This window comes from Colobus angolensis, unplaced genomic scaffold, assembly GCF_000951035.1.
Source record: "Colobus angolensis palliatus isolate OR3802 unplaced genomic scaffold, Cang.pa_1.0 Scaffold129, whole genome shotgun sequence".
Taxonomy (NCBI): Eukaryota; Metazoa; Chordata; class Mammalia; order Primates; family Cercopithecidae; genus Colobus; species Colobus angolensis.
In genome coordinates this window covers 4,847,806-4,866,743 of record NW_012114141.1, presented here as the reverse complement: position 1 = coordinate 4,866,743, position 18,938 = coordinate 4,847,806, and the positions used below count along the sequence as shown (strand labels likewise).

Below are 18,938 nucleotides of genomic sequence, written 5' to 3'. Positions count from 1 at the left end.
GCATACCGTAAGTTGGAATCTCTCACCATCCTTTGCCAAAAAGCCTCTAACATCTGACCATATTCTATGGACTTCTCATTTCCCACCATGACTTTCCCACCATAACTCTCCATCTCTCTGTAACCCTCCATCTCACTTTAGGCTCTCTAATCTATATACATAATGGCAACTCTTAATATTTCCTCACTTTGAATTAATCCAAGTAACTTTAACCCTTTTGCTGCCCCATCTGGTTTAATCCCATCTTGCTAATAAGTGAGACCAAGATATTGCCTGAAAAGTTACCCAATAAATGTCCAGGTAGGATTCTAACAAATTTAAAGTGAGATGCAGCTCATTTGAACCATTTTCATAGGACTCAATAAAAAAAGTCACATCACAGTCAAAATTGTATCAGTAAGTTATTACTTCAACGCTCCATCCATATCTCTTGGGATCTTTTTTGAAGAAATGCTCTTGAACTACTGAAACACACTTTTGTGCATTCTAATGACTGAGACGTTCAGGAGTATGAAAGTCTAGCTCTTTTGCCATAAGTTGTGGAAAAGCTGCAGTTGTAAAACAAGAATTGATTGTCATAAAAAGGAATAATCAGAGATAAGAAATTTTGGCAATTAAAAATATAATTGCATTAAAACATTTGATAGAAAATATGGGGGATGGAAGCAAAGTAAATCTCCCAAAACACTGAGAGAAAAAAAAGAAACGGGAAACAAACACAGAATCAGTTGAAGAGATCCATGAATGAGATACAAGAAGAAACTAAGAAAATAAAGGAAAGAAAACACTGGAGGCAAATTTCCACAGCTGATAAATGATAGAAGCCATGATATTAAGAGCAACCACAAAGTGCCTAAAAGGATGACTTTAAGAAGAACCATCTCTAGTAGTAACTTGACAGTTCAGATCACTAAGGACAATACAAAGATCCAAAAATAGTCACCTAAAAAGAACAGGTTATCTACATAGGAAGGAGAAGCACAAAGGCATCAGACTTCTCATCAGCAATATTAACTGCTAAAAGACAATGGAGTAGAATGGGAGGCTGGGAGAATCCAAGAAAAATACCTTCAAAAGAAAGTATATTTCATTGCAGTCATTTTAAAATAAAGGAGCAGGTTGAGATTAGCAATTAAATTCAAACATATGTTTATTTTCTCATGGTAGAGAGGGAGAAAGAATGTCAACTGGAAACTCCAAGAAAAAGTACTAGTATCAGAAACAAATTATTCAAATACTAAACAAGTAAAATACAGCATGAATTTGAACAATTAAGCTGGGTAAGGACATTAAAGTGGAAAGAAAGTATGTATCATGGATATTTTCACTGAGTGGATATCCACTGGAGGGGATATTTTCACTGATATTTTCAAGACTGACTCACTTATCGCCCGGCTGCTGGTAATAGCAGATGCTGACTGCTCACATCTTTGTTCTTGACTGGCAATTTCTCTTAGCCTCAGGGAACTGTCTAGCCCCAAGGTTTTGTTCCCTGTAGGATTGTCTAAGATCTCAGTTGCAACTACCTTGCACATCAGCTTCTTCCTCTATCCAATCCTGCCTTCCTTACAATCTCTCCTTCCTCAGTTCCTTACAATCTTTCCTTTCTCACTTCTTTATGAGTAAATCTCCCAAGAGCACTCCCCATGCAATTTTCCATCTCGGAGCCTGTTTTCAGGGAACCCAATCTAAGACACATGTGTAAAGTCACAAAGGTGGAAGGGTCATGGGCATTCAGAAGATTGCATACAATTCGCTATGACTGGGCAAAGGATTCATGTGGAGAGCTAGAAAGAGAAGAAATTAAAAGACATGTTATTTTTGAAGCAAAAATTCAATGAACACGTATCCCAGGTGGACAGCTATGCAACAGAACTAGAGAGTAGCTGTTCCAAAATAGAATGAGAGGTCAGGAGGATCCAAGAAAAATATCTTCAAAAAGAAAATACATTCTTTCCTTTTACCAGTGAGTGATGGCCAGTGAGTGGTGAAGTATGAATAACACACTATGGAATCTGCACGCAAAGCCTAAGCTCTATGACCCTGATTAGTTAACCTCTCTGAACCTCAGTGTCCTCATCTGTAAAATGTCCAAAAAATCATCGACTCTTGTGAGAAAAATGAGATAGTATCTATGAAAATGCTTTGTGATGAGATTCAAATGTAAATTATTATTAACAGACATCAGCCTATAATGTTTGAGCATGGTTTCAGGCCTGATAAAGTAGACTGACTGTAAGTCTATTTATAAGAACTAAGAGAACTTCATCCTAAGAAAAGGGAATCAGATATGCATGACAGTCTGATAACAGTGGTTATTGGAGGAGGGAATGAGTGATTCTGAGTTATGAGTTGTCACCTGGATTTGCTTACCCTACGCTCACTTTCCTCTGCCTCCAGTCCCCATGAAATTTATTTGTGTTTGTGGTGATGGGGGATGGGGAGAAGGGGATGGAAAGGAGAAAGAATCAGGGAGGGAAAGCTATGGATGAGAAAAGGGGAGAACTATCGCAGTAGAACTCTTTAAGACAATTGGCACAAATAGCTCTGCTTCATGGTATAACCCAAAATTGGGAGAGAAACATTCTATCTACTTCTGCCAGGAATATGATGTGGCTCTGGCACCCTAAGGATTCCAGAAAGTATGAGGCACCATTGCCACCTAAGAACTCCCATACATCAATGGCAGTGGTGCTTAGCAACAAAGGTGGAACCCATAAAGGGCAGCTCGGCTGTGGGCCCAGTGAAATGTCAGAGTGGTGGAGACCTAAGCAGAAGGAGGCCAGAGAAGAAATGGTAAGAAAATGGGCGCCATATGTGGTACTCATCAGAAACCATGTGGGACTCTCAACAGTAAATGCAGGACCTTTTCCAGAAGTAAAGGTCTTGCAATTACAGATGAGAGGAAAACCAAAGAAATATGTGTTGTTACTGCTAATGTCATGCCATTTCAACCAGGACTTATGTTGCCTAGGGAAACATAATAATCACTATTATTATTTACCAGACAATAGCAATCTGTATAAGAAAATGCCTTTCATTTCTTACTTATCATTGCCTAGCCTAATCCTCTGCAAAAATAAATTTATGACTACTTCATTGTATCAGGTTTTCCTAAAATTAGAATATAAAAGATATTACATTAAGGCCTCACTAATGGCACATCAGATTCACTATCAAAGGATGACTAGTGAATTAAGCGAAAGTCCAAAGATGCTGGAATGTCCCAAAAGCACTCAGACGTCCATGTGTATCATCTATAAACGTATCTAAAAATTCCTCTAGAATTGATAATATTTTCCATCTGCAACATCTCCTTCGGGGGGTAAATGTCATATGCTACTACCCTTTGGGTAAAGAGCGTATCTCTCCCTGAGCCTTCTGTCTAAAACTCTAAAGAGTGTTATTTATCATCAAGTGTGTCTTTCCACAAGGCATACTGGGTATCCACATTTGCTAATCATTCACAGTATGCCCTAAGCTGCACTAAAACCTGGATCAGTTTCTCCTGGTCAGCCGTTGTGAGTTACAGCTGATGTGATACTTCCTTCTTACTGATGTTGCTGACAACAGTGCACATTGACCTCTATTATTAAAAAAACAACAACAACAAATAAAATTTTGTACTCTAACCATATTCCCTGCAGATTCAGAGAACACATCGAATTATTTATCTCCTTATCATTAAAGTATTTGTCTGTCTCAAGTAGAACTTCTGCCAGTGAAATCTCATCTGTATCGTTCTTGACTAGACATCAGGATTCACTCGAGTTTGCGGTCACTCTTTTCAGAAAGTTCATATTGAAAAATAAATAAATAAATCATAAATTTGAAGTTTGGAGGATTGTTTTTGTTTTTAGGGTCTAACGGGAGGTTTCAAAAAATTTACATAAACAAAAAATGTTTTTAAAATAACATTTTCTATGTCTTTTTTTTTAGCTAAGTCCTAATTATTCACTCCCATTTAACATGTCTTTGCAAAAATATCTGAACTAATTTCTTGCAATAAACACAGTTAAACTCATTGTTCTTCTCAGATTTTTTTCTCTTGCTAAAACTTTTCTTAAATGTGGAACAATATTATTGTCCTCAACTATAACACGATCTATTTCTCTGGTGTCTTTTAAGCTGTTTATCATTTGCTTCTCTATTTCAGATGGAATTAATCTTCTAAAAACAGATTACGCTCTAAGATGTTCTACAGCTAAAAGCTCCATCAAGACTTTTTCACAACTTGTTAATGGAACAAAAAGCAACCAGGTAACTGCATTCCAGGTGCTGTAATAAATGCTTACCACTGCATTTGCTGAAGCCATCAGTGTTGTTTCACAGATATGTAGGAAGTCTTTTTGTTTCATAAATCATTGAAATATTCAGGACCTTTTGTATGAGCCAGAGATATTCTTAGAGTGTTTAGCATCAATAACAATGAAAACTGGCATGATAACATCTTAAGCAATCTAAAATATTGTATGGGGAGTTCCCGCCTGCCTTTCATTGTAGGGCTACTGAAAATAAATTCATTTCATCATCCCTCAACCAACACACACACACACACTACCACCACATACACTAATTGCCACCACTTAGGCAATGTATTACTTTTAGGGCTACATTCTGCCTTTTTCTTTGACAGAGATACTACAACTAGATTTAATGCATAATGAAAATTTTAAATTTCAATTGACTTATACCCAGTGGATCTAAAACCCAAATTAATTGAACATATTATGCATTATGTGTGAATTCAACTCAGAGTATTTTATAATGGAAGATCCTGCTCAGTGACAGCTTCTTATTGGCAAAATAGATAAGTTCCTATCAAAAGATATGAACTTGGCCTTAGTGAGACTCATTTCTCTACTTCAAGTTGATCAGGCCAAGACTCTTGAAATCATCCATAAGTTCTTTCTTTCACGCCAACAGCCATAGCTAATTTAATATACCCAGAATCCATTGACTCCCTATCTCAACAGCCACCATCTGATCCTAGAGCCTTCAAGTTGGTCTCCCAGCTTTCCCCTTTATTCCTCTATAAACTATCCTATACCCAAAGCCAGAATGTTGCTTTAAAAATATAAGTCAGGGCCAGGTGCAGTGGCTCACACCTACAATTCCAGTACTCTGGGAGGCCGAGTTGGGTGAACTGCTTGAGGTCAGGAGTTTGAGGCCAGCCTGATCAACATGGTAAAACCCCATCTTTACTAAAAATACAAAATTTAGCCCAGCGTGGGTAGCAGGCACCTGTAATCCCAGCTACTCAGGAGGCTGAGGCAGGAGAATCACTTGAACCTGGGAGGCAGAGGTTGCAGTGAGCTAAGATCACCCCACTGTACTCCAACCTCAGTGACAAAAAGAGAGACCCCATAAAAAAAAATTCATATCATACCACGCTTCTGCTTCACCCTCTCCAGTGGCTTCCACCTCACGGTGAATAAAAAGCCAAAGACCTTATCGTGGCCCAGAAAGCCCTTCATGGGCTAGGTCCCCATTGCCTTTCTGACCTCATCTTCTACCACCCTTTCCCTCATTGATTCCAATCTAGCCACACTGGCTTCCTTTCTGCTCCTGAAATACTCTATGCTCCCACCTCCCATTCTTTCCTCACGCTCTTTGCACTTGAGATACCCTCTGCTGAGAATAAATTTCTGCCAGATATCCATTTGGTTGGCCTTCTCACTTACTTCAGAACTCTGCTCAAGGAGCACCTTATCCGAGAGGTCTGATCACCATATAGAAAAGAGCTTGTACACCAGATCCAATTTATGTGCCTCCTCAGATTCACTCTGTCCTACTTGTTCCCAGACATCAGTCATTTGCCCTACTTCCCAGATGGAGTAGCCCCACCAAATGCAATTAAAGCTCTGCAATTCTTGTGATCAAACCCCTGGTTGACACCTTCATCTGCTCATCTCTTAGCTCTGCTGGCTGAGTCGGCTTTCCCCATGCAGAGAGTCAGCCCTCTGTAGCTCCTGAGTCCAGGTCCAAACCAACTTGGCCCATGAAGGTTCTGGCCTTCGCAACAGTTTCCCAGAGAGACCAAATAGCACCAACCAGAAGTGGCACATCATGTTAGGGAAGCTTTGATCAGTAAGAAACAAAAGATGGGAAGACAGCAACATAAATTGCCCTTCTTTCCTCCCTCCAGCAGACAGTTTTAAAGCACAAAGGTCCATATAGCCTCTGGAAATGTCCTTAGTGACCAAGCAGTCAACTATTCCTTCTGGGGCTGTGACCAGTTCCAAAATGCTCCACCTTTTATTTGTTTCTCTGATTCCCTGTTTTATGTTCCCTTTTCCTCTACTTTTGCTGCCGTAGAATCACATCTCCTAAAATTTTTAAGATGCAAGGTGTATCTCAGGCTCTGTGTTTTAGAGAATCTAAGATATGCTTACACACACACACTCAAGCTACACTCCTGACTCTGCTTTATTTCTCTTCTCTGTTTATCACTTATCTTTGTGTCTATTGCCACCAGTAGAATGTAAACTCCATGAGAGCAGAGACTATTTCTTTTGCTCACTGCTGTTGTCCAATGCCTATAACGGTGATTCACACATAGTGGGCATTTAATAAATATGGGTTTAGGGTCAGGCACAGTGGCTCACACCAGTTATCCCAGCACCTTGAGAAACAGAGGCAGGAGGCTTACTTGAGAAGTTTGAGACCAGCCTGAGAAACATAGCAAGACCTCATCTCTACAAAAAAAAATTTATTTTAACTAGCTGGGCAGGGTTGCATGCATCTGTAGTCTCAGTTACTCAGGAAGCTGAGATGGGAGAATCACTTGAGCCTGGGAGTTAAAGGTTGTAGTGAGCTATGATCACGTGATTGCACTCTAGCCTTGGTGACAGAGGGAGACCCTGTCTCTAAATATGTGTGTGTGTGTGTGTGTGTGTGTGTGTTTAGACAATAAATAAATGAGAATTTTGTTTGCAAGTGTGGAATTATGCACCATTTTACATTCAAAAAAACAGAAACTTAAGGAGTTCAGGTTTTTATTCATGACCTAGTTTTTTATGTCAATGTTTCTACATGGAATATTTCCTGATCTTTTCACTCTCCTAAATTTCACCAAACTTCATTGGTTATCTCTCAACTCAAAGTTCAACTCCTCTTAAAACCCACTTTCCCTAATTAGGCTCCCTAGTGACATAAGTATTTCCTTCCATAACAGTTATTTTTTTCAGTCCCCCTAGATAGTGCTCATACACCCTTATGAGTATACTTTCTGCATTTTACCCATTCTCACAGAACTGCATAATATCCTAAAACAGATTCAGAAGGTCTTTAGCCCTTTCTCTACCTCAGAGATATATACAAGGCTGTTCCCTCCCACATCCAAATACCTCCTGCTAATCCTGACATTAATAATAACTACTAATTGCTGAGCACATAAAATATGCCAGGCAATGTGGTAGGCATTTAATCCTCACAAAAACCCTGAAAAGTATAAAATATCTTAGAACTAATTCATATTCAAGTATTTGGGTCTTACTATATTCTCCTCTGAGTTATTAGGCTGGATGAAGCTGACCTAGGCAACAGAAATGAATCAGTCTGGCACAACTTTATTCATCAAGGAGCAAGTGATTCTATGGGAAAAGCAAGCCTACCTCCTTCCTCATACTCCTCAGTTTACAGTCCTGCCCAAATCATTGATCCATGGCTTTGTAACTCTCCTGGAATGGCTTCATGAGAATACATCCTGTCTCTTTATGTAATTTAAAGCTCCCTGAGATCAGACATGTATTTTATCTCTTGGTTGTTTCTGGAAAACTGTATTGTTTACTGAATCTATTTACTACCCAATCTATTTACTACCTCTAGTGTAAACTCTTGATCAAACACACTATAAGATAAAATCAGTAATAAGAAATTGGCCTTAAAAATTCAAAATTATTGGCCGGGCGCGGTGGCTCAAGCCTGTAATCCCAGCACTTTGGGAGGCCGAGACGGGCGGATCACGAGGTCAGGAGATCGAGACCATCCTGGCTAACACGGTGAAACCCCGTCTCTACTAAAAATACAAAAACTAGCCGAGCGAGGTGGCGGGCGCCTGTAGTCCCAGCTACTCCGGAGGCTGAGGCAGGAGAATGGCGTGAACCCGGGAGGCGGAGCTTGCAGTGAGCTGAGATCCGGCCACTGCACTCCAGTCCGGGCGACAGAGCGAGACTTCGCCCAAAAAAAAAAAAAAAAATTCAAAATTATTTAGAAGATCATTTAAAATATGGATTTACATATATTTTCATTAACAGTTTCATCCTATGTGTATATTGCATCTTGACTTATTGGGGTTAATGATTATGGTATGCATATACAGAACTATGCTTTAAAATAATGGTAATGATAAAATGAACCAATCACAATTAACAAGCTACTTCAAAAATAAGAAAAATGAGAAATAATATACTCTAAAACATAGAAACAAGCCTCTCTGCAATTTTTTCAAAGGTGTTTAAATTAAGTAAAACTCAGCCCTTTACTTTAAAAGCTGTCATTAAACATGTAAAGTTTCCTTTATTTTTTCCAGACAAAGTCTGGCTCTTGTCCCCAAGGCTGAAGTGCAATGGCACGATCTCGGCTCACTGCAACCTCCACCTCCCAGGTTCAAGCAATTCTCCTCCCTCAGCCTCCCGAGTAGCTGGGATTACAGGTGCCTGCCACTACGCCTGGCTAATTTTTGTATTTTTTTAAGTGGAGACAAGGTTTCACCATGTTGGCCAGGCTGGTCTCAAACTCCTGACCTCAGGTGATCCCCCCGCCTCGGTCTCCCAAAGTCCTGGGATTACAGACATGAGCCACCATGCCCAACTGTAAAGTTTCCTTTTAACAGTGAAAATCAAAAGGCTACATATTATTATGAAATTCTAATTTTTTGCTTTCGTGAATGTTAAAATAATACATGCAAAATAATTTGGCACAAACTGAAATGGACACCTACGTCAACAAATATAGGATTTTTTTAACCAGTTTAAAATCTTTCAAACAAGGAAGTTCAGTGGAATTTGAATCCATTTTCATAACATTTATAGAAACCATTCCTGAGATTTTATTTTTAATCAAGAATTTGGACAAATTCTACTGTTTTACCAAGTTTGTTATGTAATTTGAATGGGTCCAAATATTTCTTTTTTACCAAGTCTCAGCATATGATTTTCGCTAGGTTGTGTTTCAATAATGAAATATATGAAGAACTGTACTTTTTTCAAACCGCCAAAGGTAAAATATGCAGATAAAATGTATTCCCAGGAGTAAATAACTTCTTTAACAGTAAAGCTGTGTAAGGAACAGAGCGACTCCTTTGACCAAAATTTTAAAAGGATTTGGCTAAGTTTCCTGAGACAGATCACATGTGACATCCTGCTATATACAGGCAAGCATTTGCAGTTCAGAAATTGGAGCCAGAAGTGCACAAAATTTTGCAAGATGTCATCAGTTTAGTTAATTTTATTTTTAAAAAAACTTTAAAATATAGTCAATTTAATTGTTTAGAATAAATTGAGAGGGGAGTAACACTCAATTTATATTTACTTATGGAAGTATTTTCTATGGCACAGAAGTTTGCTTGTGGCAAAGTATTAAAAATTAGAACAAAAACATATATTTACAAAATAGACAAGTGTTCCAAATATGCTAACTTGTCTGTGATGGCAAGGGGGCTATCCGTAGCATGCATGCTATGCTACCTCTCAAGCATTTTTTTAATATTAATAAACATGGTGGAGCAACTGGCTTGAGCGATTGGAAACAAGATGCAGGACCCCAGCGCAGACGCTGAATGGAATGACATCTTACCCAAAAAGGGTATGTTGCCCCCCAAGGAAAGTCTGAAACAATTGGAAAAGGAGGTGGAAGAGGAGCAGTGCATCCTCTAGCAGTCAGTGGTGACAACATATAAAGATAGGACTTTGAGAGAGCTGGAGGATCGTGAAGATGAGTTTAATGAGAAGATTGAAGGTGCTATTGAAAGGTAAAGACGGCAGAGACTGGCTGAGTGGAAAGCATCTAAACTGAAGAATAAATTTGGAGAAGTTTTGGAAATCTCAGGGAAGGATTATATTCAAGAAGTTACCAAAGCTGGTGAGGGCTTGTGGGTCATCTTGTGCCTTTACAAACAAGGAATTCCCCTCAGTGCCCTGATAAACCAGCACCTCAATGGAGTTGCCAGTAAGTTTCCTGATGTCAAATTCATCAAAGTCATTTCAACAACCTGCATATCCAATTATCGTGATATTAATCTGCCCACGGGATTTGTTTTCCTGGAAGGAGGTATCAAGTCTCGGTTTATAGGTCCCCTGGTGTCTGATGGCATGAACCTGATGAGAGATGAGTTGGAGTGGAAACTGTCTAAATCTGGAGCAATGAAGCTGGACCTGGAGGAAAACCCTAAGAAGCCGATTGAAGACATGTTGCTGTCCTCAGTGCGGCGCTCTGTCCCCATGAGGAGGGACAGCGATTCTGAGGGTGACTGAGGCTGCAGCTGCTATCACATGCCGAACTTTCTTGTAACAAATTGTCTGGATTTTTTAAAAAAGGAAAAAGCAAGAATGAATCCTTCTGGTTTTTAGCTTTTTATAAATTATGTTTCAAATCTTTACATTTTAGAAATAATCATTGCTGGAACTGTTACATTTTTTGGAACTCTTTTTTTAAATATAGTATTTCCTCTAAAAAATTAAAAACAGCTATTGGTATGGAGAAAAAATACAAAAAAACCTATCCCTTCAAGGTGAAAGTTAATATTTCAATAGTGAATTAGAAAGAATTGTTATGTGATTTGGATGCAAAAGCAAGATAAGTGCAATCATCATCAATTTTTTTAAAATCTCCTATCAGTATACTCTAAAATTTTGGAAACAAGATTTTTAAACCAGTTTAAAATTATTTTAAACCAAAAAATTTAAATGGAATTTGAACCCATTTTGATAACAATAAAGCAACAACAATATTGCCTAATTGTCTGTGAGAACTACTGATTGACATCAAAGAAGATGGAAATCTACTAGCCAAATTTTAACATAAGCATTTTCAAAATTGGTGAATGGGAATTAGTTAAAACAGCCAGTAAGAAAATTCTTCCATTTGTATTTATGTATCTTTGTGAGACATTTTTTAGTTGCGAAAACCATTACGACAAAGTGCTGAAAAACTAAATTGAGAAACACATTTGAATGTATGACAAATTTAACAAAAGTTTGTAAAATAGTGATGCATACTCAAATATAATTATAATTTTAGTGATAGCAAAAACTTTTGTACCATTAATAATTTAAATAAAAATAAAACAATGATTATCATTAGCTCAGCCTTTTTTTTTTTTTTTTTTGAGAATGAATGCCGCTCTGTCACCAGGCTGGAGTGCAGTGGCACAATCTCAGCTCACTGCAATCTCTGCCTCCCAGGTTCAAGCAATTCTCATGCCTCAGCCTCCCAAGCAGCTGGGACTACAGGTTCCCACCACCACACCCAGTTAATTTTTGTACTTTTAGTAGAGACGGGGTTTCACCATGTTGGCCAGGATGGTCTCGAGCTCTTGACCTCATGATCCGCCCACCTCGGCCTCCCAAAGTGCTGGGATTACAGTCATGAGTCACCACGCCCTGCCAGCTCAGGTTTTAAGGTTGTAATTGGTATAGGTTTTATGATATACATAATAGATATTGACATGGTAGTTTGTCTATAACTTACAAATGAGTAAAAATACATATAGTGAAGATACACAGTCCAAATTCTTTCACTAATGGGACCCGCAAACAAAAATTTTGGAAGCAGTGCTATTCGTGATGTATTTTGTGAACCCACAGCATCAGTGTAACATGTGACATTGCTGGAAATGCAAATTCTGAGGCTCCACCCTAGACCTACTGAATCAGAATCTCTGGGAAAGGGGGACAGGCATATGGGTTTTAACAAGATCTCAAAGTGATTATCTAAGGCATGATATAGATCTAATCAAGACACTCCTCTTTAAAAGCTGCCTGCTGCTTATGAAATTGAAGCAGGCTTCTCACCATATCATTTAAAGGCTCTCCAAATATGGCCAAGCCTCCCTTAATGGCGTGCGTCCATGACTCCTCACCATGTTGGAAGCCTCAGGTATTCTTAGGTGCACGCTTCTCTTCTCTCCTCTTTTCTTCATCTGGAATTTCTCCCCAGTCCAGTTATGTCTGCTTAACCAAAACCTTTACAAGTTCAATGCCTACCTCAAAAGTTACCTGTTCTAAGAAAACTTGCATAATCTTAGTGGGAAAAAAAAGACCTACATATTCTTTTCCCCCTATTTTTTTTATAATGCCCATGGCATCTTGTTTGTTCATCTCCCCCGGACTCTATTGCATCATGCCTTATAACCATTTGCATACTTATCTAATTCATTCTAAGGATTGTAGGCTCCTAGAGAGAGGCTTGCTTAATCTTTCTTTACACCTTAGCTTAGCACAGGCCTGGAAGGCTCTATTTGCTGGATACAGAATTGAAATAAAATTCCACAACTGAGCTCGGCCCACAATGTCTTCTTCCTTTATCACTCTATTGGGGACACTACCTCATCATGAAGAACCTGAATTTCTCAAGAACTTTCCACATACTTGGGTCACTCACTGGCTATCTCTTCCCCTCAGATTGCATTTCTGAGTTGCACAATGTCTCCTGATCACTTAGTAATGATTGCAATTTAAACACTAGAAAGCAAATAATGATTAAAAAAAAAAAAAGTTTGCCATGTTTGAGGTCTTACCAGTGCCAGATACTGTACAAGTGCTTTAGATGGTTGTCTCATTCAGTCCTGACAAAACCTCTATTTGACAGACATATTACCACTCCCATTTTGCCAGATGAGGAAACTGAGGTGCAGAAAGGGCTACTAGAGTAGTAAGGCCAGGATTGGAATCCATGCTGGCTGACTACAGAACCTGCAAAATCAACCTCTCCATTACCCTGCTGAGAACAGAAGATACTACTCCACAGCCATCCTTATATTAAATCCAATCTCTAGCCCTCTTAACCACATGAAAAAGCACAAGCATTAGAGTCAATCTTGATGACAATATAAAAACTATGATTTTACTATGTAAATTCAATTTAAATCTAGATCAAAGAAATCTAAATTACTCTTCATTTGGGCTATAATCTTATATTCCAAAGCTTAAATGCTTATAAGAAAGCTTTATCTAATTTAAGATTACTAGCTCAAATATAAGTACAGACTTAATACTACTTTTCCTCTAAAGTAATCAGTACAAAGAGTTCTATTCTTCCCATAGTAAAATATGTCATAGAACTTGAACTACTAGGCAATCACTATCTTTTCTTTATAAGAAAAAAAAGCTTTTGAAATATGTACCATAACCTCTGAAAAATACAATTATCCTCCCAAAGAAATTAGGCATTTTTTTCTGACAAAAACTATGGGCAATTGATCTATAGTTCTTTTCTTCCTCAAAAAATTATTGTATATTGTGTAATGATCATTATAATTAAAAATTAAGATGGCTTGCAATAATTCCACCATTATTTGATTCAAAATCTTTGTAAAATATTGGCATTTTCCAACATTTATTTTTCCTGTCTATGTTCCATTTAAGGCCAAATTTTCAAACCCAGCTGCCAAATTACACATATAATTACTGCATTTGCGCACAAAAATGTGATAATTGCTTACACAATTTCAGAGGCCAGCTTGAGGCTCCTTTCCAAATTTGTTTTACATGTACAGTGCGGTGTATGTAGTTTTATATGAAAATTGGAAAAGTAAAATTCATGGTTTGTCTGGGTGATGTGTGAAAATGGATACAAAATAAAGCCTTTCTATAAATGCCAGGGACTGTCTTCGTATTTTCTCCCAATAGACCTTTATAAAAGTCTTATAGAGAAGCTCAAACTTCAGCTAGTGTTGGAGCAATGGCAATGAAAGGGGATGATGCCTGGTGTAATGCCTTAAATAGTTCAGATGCCCATTTTGTTGGTCGACATATTGTCATGAGGCATTCTTCTGTCTATAAACTGCTCCCACCAACCTAGGCAAGAAAGATAAAGGTGATATAAGGCCCGCAATCATACAGTCAGTCAAGATGACACCAGCCTCAATAGGGCAGAGTAGTTGAGCACTGGTGGCTGGGGATTTAACCTTCCAGCTTTGCCTGACAGTTGATTTTACAGCTTGGCAAGCATGCACTATGGATATAGCTCATAATGGATATTCCTAGTGGAAGCTTTGGTTCAAGAAAAGGCAAAGAAACAAGACCTAGCTAGTCATACAATTAGTGAGATGATCTAAGGTATTTTTGTTTCAAAACAAAAGTGGGTGGAAAATTATGGCCAGTTGCACATGAACCACTACCTATCCTCAAAAGATCTACTTTCTAAACTCAAGGATTACGAATCTGATCTCTGACTATTACCAAATATCTGACTACAGAACTGACCAGAAGCAATTAGGTCAGAAGCCTATTAAATACTGAAGGAAGTTCTATTTGAGAAATCTCCAGCTATTTTCCACAGAGGTTATACTAATCTACATTCCCACCAAGAGTGTAGAAGTATTCCCTTTTCTCAAATAACTAAAAACAGAACTACCATGTGACTCAATAACCCCCCTACTGGGCAAAGGAAGAGAAATTGTTGTATCAAAAATACACCTTCACTCTTATGTTTATTGTAGCACTATTCACAATAGCAAAGTCATGGAATCAGCCTGTGTATCCATCAACAGATAATTGGATTTTTAAAAAAAAGGTGGTATAGAGCGCATGCAGTGTGCAGGGGCTCTCTCCTTGTCAGTCGGCAACGCCTGCAGGGTGGTGGCTCTGTGACAGCGGCAGTGGCTGGACTCCGGCGGTGAGCGGTCTCAGCACCGAGGTGCACACTGTGCCCTTCTCCCTGGAGTACCGAGTCTTCTTCAAAAATGAGAAAGGACAATATGTATCTCCATTTCATGATATTCCAATTTATGCAGATAAGGATGTGTTCCACATGGTAGTTGGAAGTACCACGCTGGTCTAATGCAAAAATGGAGATTGCTACAAAGCACCCTTTAAACACCATTAAACAAGGTGTGAAAAAAGAAAAACTTCGTTATGTTGCGAACCTGTTCCCATATAAAGGATATATCTGGAACTATGGTGCCATCCCTTAGACTTGGGAAGACCTAGGACACAATGATAAACATACTGGCTGTTGTGGTGACAATGACCCAACTGATGTGTGTGAAATTGGAAGCAAAGTATGTGCAAGAGGTGAAATAATTGGCACAAAAGCCCTAGGCATTATTGGCTATGATTGACAAAAGGGAAACCGACTGGAAAGTCATTGCCATTAATGTGGATGATCCTTATGCAGCCAATTATAGTGATGTCAATGATGTCAAACGGCTGAAACCTGGCTACTTAGAAGCTACGTTGGAGTGGGTTAGAAGGTATGAGGTTCCTGATGGAAAACCAGAAATGAGTTTGCTTTTAAGGCAGAATTTAAAGATAAGGACTTTACAATTGATATTATTAAAAGTACTCATGACCATTAGAAAGCATTAGTGACTAAGAAAATTAATGGAAAAAGAATCAGTTGCATGAATACAACTGTGTCCGAGAGCCCCTTCAAGTGTGATCCTGATGCTGCCAGAGCCATTGTGGATGCTTTACCACCATCCTGTGAATCTGCCTGCACAGTACCAACAGATGTGGACAAGTGGTTCCATCACCAGAAAAACTAATGAGATTTCTCTGTAACACAAGCTGATATTGCTGCATTGTATTCATCTGGATAGGAAAAGTAGTAGCCTTTCAAAGCTTTAAATTTGTAGAACTCATCTAACTAAAGTAAATTCTGCTGTGACAAATCCCATATACTCAGAATGTTATCCATTTAAAGCATTTTTCAAATCTCAACTAAGATAACTTTTAGCACATGCTTAAATATCAAAGCAGTTGTCATTTGGAAGTCGTTTGTGAATAGATGTGCAAGGTGAGCACATATGGGATGTATATTTTACCATATGTTAGGAAATAAAATTTTTTGCTGGAATAAAGTGGTATATATACATCATGGAATATTATGCATCCATAAAAAAGAATAAAATAATGTCTTTTGCAGCAACCTGGATGGAGCTGGAGACCATGATCCTAAGTGAAATAACTCAGAAACAGAAAATCAAGTACCACATGTTCTCATTTATAAGTGGAAGGTAAACAAACGGTACACATGGATACAAAGATGGAAATCATAGGTACTGGTGAATCCAAAAGAGGGGAGACTGGGAGGAGGGTGGCGGTAGAAAAATTACCTATTTGGTATAATGTTCACTATTCAGGCAATGGCAACACTAGGAGCCCAAACCCTACCACATGCAATACATCCATGTAACAAACATGCACGTGTACCCCCTGAATGTCTAAAAACAAAAAATAATTGAAAGACGTTCTCCTGCCAAAGGCACCCTGAAAGTATCATATTATCCTCCTCAATGGCTAGTTGAAATAATCATAACTAACATTTCCTGAGCACTCAATATATGTTAAATAATGTTCTAAGAATTTTGCATGCATTCATTTCCTCTTTGCATGCTTACTAATTTTAAGAGGTAAGTACTATTATTGTCTTCATTTTGCATCTGAGGAGATTGAAGCACAAAGAGTTTAAGAAACTTGTTGGATGTCATACAATTAAAAAGTCACAAAATCCAGTATTAGAACCCAGGCTTACAATTAAAAAGTAGCAAAGTCAGTATTAGAATCCAAGTATACAATTAAAAAGTAGCAAATCCAGCAGGGCGCGGTGGCTCACGCCTGTGATCCCAGCACTTTGGGATGCCAAGGCAGGTGGATCATTTGAGGTCAGGAGTTTGAGACCAGCCTGGCCAATATGGTGAAATCCCATTTCTACTAAAAATACAAAAATCAGCCAGACATCACTACGTGCCTGTAATCCCAGCTGCTCCGGAGGCTGAGGCAACGGAATCGCATGAACCTGGGAGGCAGAGGCTACAGTGAACCCAGACTGTGCCAGTGCACTCCAGCCTGGGTGACAGAGTGAGACTCTGTCTAAAAAAAAAAAAAAAAAAGGAACAAATCCAGCATTAGAACCTAGGCATTCTGACTCCAAAGCCTTTACTCTTAGCCCTAATAACATACTGCCTCACAGACAGAGCCAAGGAAAAGAGTGGACAAAGAATAGCCTCCTAAATAGAAGACCTTGAGCAGCCAGCATGACCATCCAAAGAATTCACTACTGGAATGTAGTCCCCATCCCTTCTGTCCAGCAGGAATTATACTGTCATAGACTAATGGCCACTGTGGGTTGTTTCCCACTCTTCTCTTTTCCAAATGGGATTTTTTTTTAATTAAAGTTGTCCTTTTCTTTCTTCATCAGTTTATATGGATTGTGTTATAGATGGATAACGTATTATTAACAAAAATCCCTAGACTATGAGAAGTTTCAGCCAGACATGATGAAGAGGATCCCGTATCACCCAGAGAATCAAAACTTGGAGCTAGCACACTAAATCTTGAGTTGTCTCTAGTAGAAAAACATCGACGTTTCTGAGAGTATGGACGGGAAGAAGGATTTGTGTGGGTACTGGACAGCCAGTCTCCAGTAGTGAATTGGTAACTTATCCAGCAACCTATTCCCCCTTTCTAAAAATATCTGCCTCTTTCTCAGATGGTTCACTGACTTTGGGCAACTGAACCTCATGGCTGGTCCAATAAATGAATGAGTCCTGATTAGTATGTGAATCAGAATAATCTTACCTTATCCTCACATCGACCTTGACATGACAGCTGGCTTAAGAATGGTAAGTAGAGGGTGCACCCAAGATGGCCGAATAGGAACAGCTCCAGCCTCCAGCTCCCAGAGTGAGTGACACAGAAGACGGGTGATTTCTGCATTTTCAACTGAGGTACCGGGTTCATCTCACTGGGGCGTGTCATGTCGGACAGTTGGCGCTGGTGCAGCCCGGCCAGTGAGAGTTGAAGCAGGGGGAGGCATCGCTTCATCTGGGAAGCGCAAGGGGGAAGGGAATTCCTTTTCCTAGGCAAAGGAAATTGAGACACACAACACCTGGAAAATCGGGTAACTCCCACCCTAATACTGCACTTTACCAAGGTTCTTAGCAAATTGCACACCAGGAGATTATATCCCACACCTGGCCCAGAGGGTCCCACGCCCATGGAGCCTCCGTCATTGCTAGCAACGCAGTCTGAGATCTAACTGCAAGGCGGCAGCAAGGCTAGGGGAGGGGCACCCGCCATTGCTGAGGCTTAAGTAGGTAAACAAAACACCTGGGGAAGCTCGAATTAGGTGGAGCCCACCGCAGCTCAAGGAGGCCAGCCTGCCTCTGTAGACTCCTCCTCTGGGGACAAGGCATAGCTAAACCGAAAGCAGCAGATACCTCAGCAGAGGTAAATGCACCTGTCTGACAGCTTTGAAGAGAGCAGTGGATCTCCCAGCACGGAGGTTGAGATCTGAGAAGGGACAGACTGCCTGCTCAAATGGGTCCCTGACCCCTTAGTAGCCTAACTGGGAGACATCCCCCACTAGGTGCAGACTGACACCTCACACCTCACACAGCTGGGTACACTAGTGAGCAAAATAGCCAGCTAATATCATAAGGACAGGATCAAGTTCACACATAACAATATTAACCTTAAATGTAAATGGACTGAATGGTCCAATTAAAAGACACAGACTGGCAAATTGGATAAAGAATCAAGACCCATCTCACATGCAGAGACACACATAGGCTCAAAATAAAGGGAGGGAGGAAGATTTACCAAGCAAACAGAAAACAAAAAAAAGCAGGGGTTGCAATCCTAGTCTCTGATAAAATAGACTTTAAACCATCAAAGATCAAAAGAGACGAAGAAGGCCATTACATAATGGTAAAGGGATCAATTCATCAGGAAGAGCTAACTATCCTAAATATATATGCACCCAATACAGGA

General features: G+C 39.3%; 2 pseudogenes across 1 annotated transcript; both read left to right on the top strand.

The window, feature by feature from the left end:
* Positions 1-9,755: 9,755 nt before the first annotated feature.
* On the top strand, positions 9,756-10,475 carry LOC105505770 (annotated as a pseudogene).
* Positions 10,476-14,750: 4,275 nt separating this feature from the next.
* On the top strand, positions 14,751-16,017 carry LOC105505809 (annotated as a pseudogene). Its single transcript, XR_001000809.1, has one exon. The product of XR_001000809.1 is annotated as an inorganic pyrophosphatase-like (transcript).
* The last annotated feature ends 2,921 nt before the right edge of the window (positions 16,018-18,938 follow it).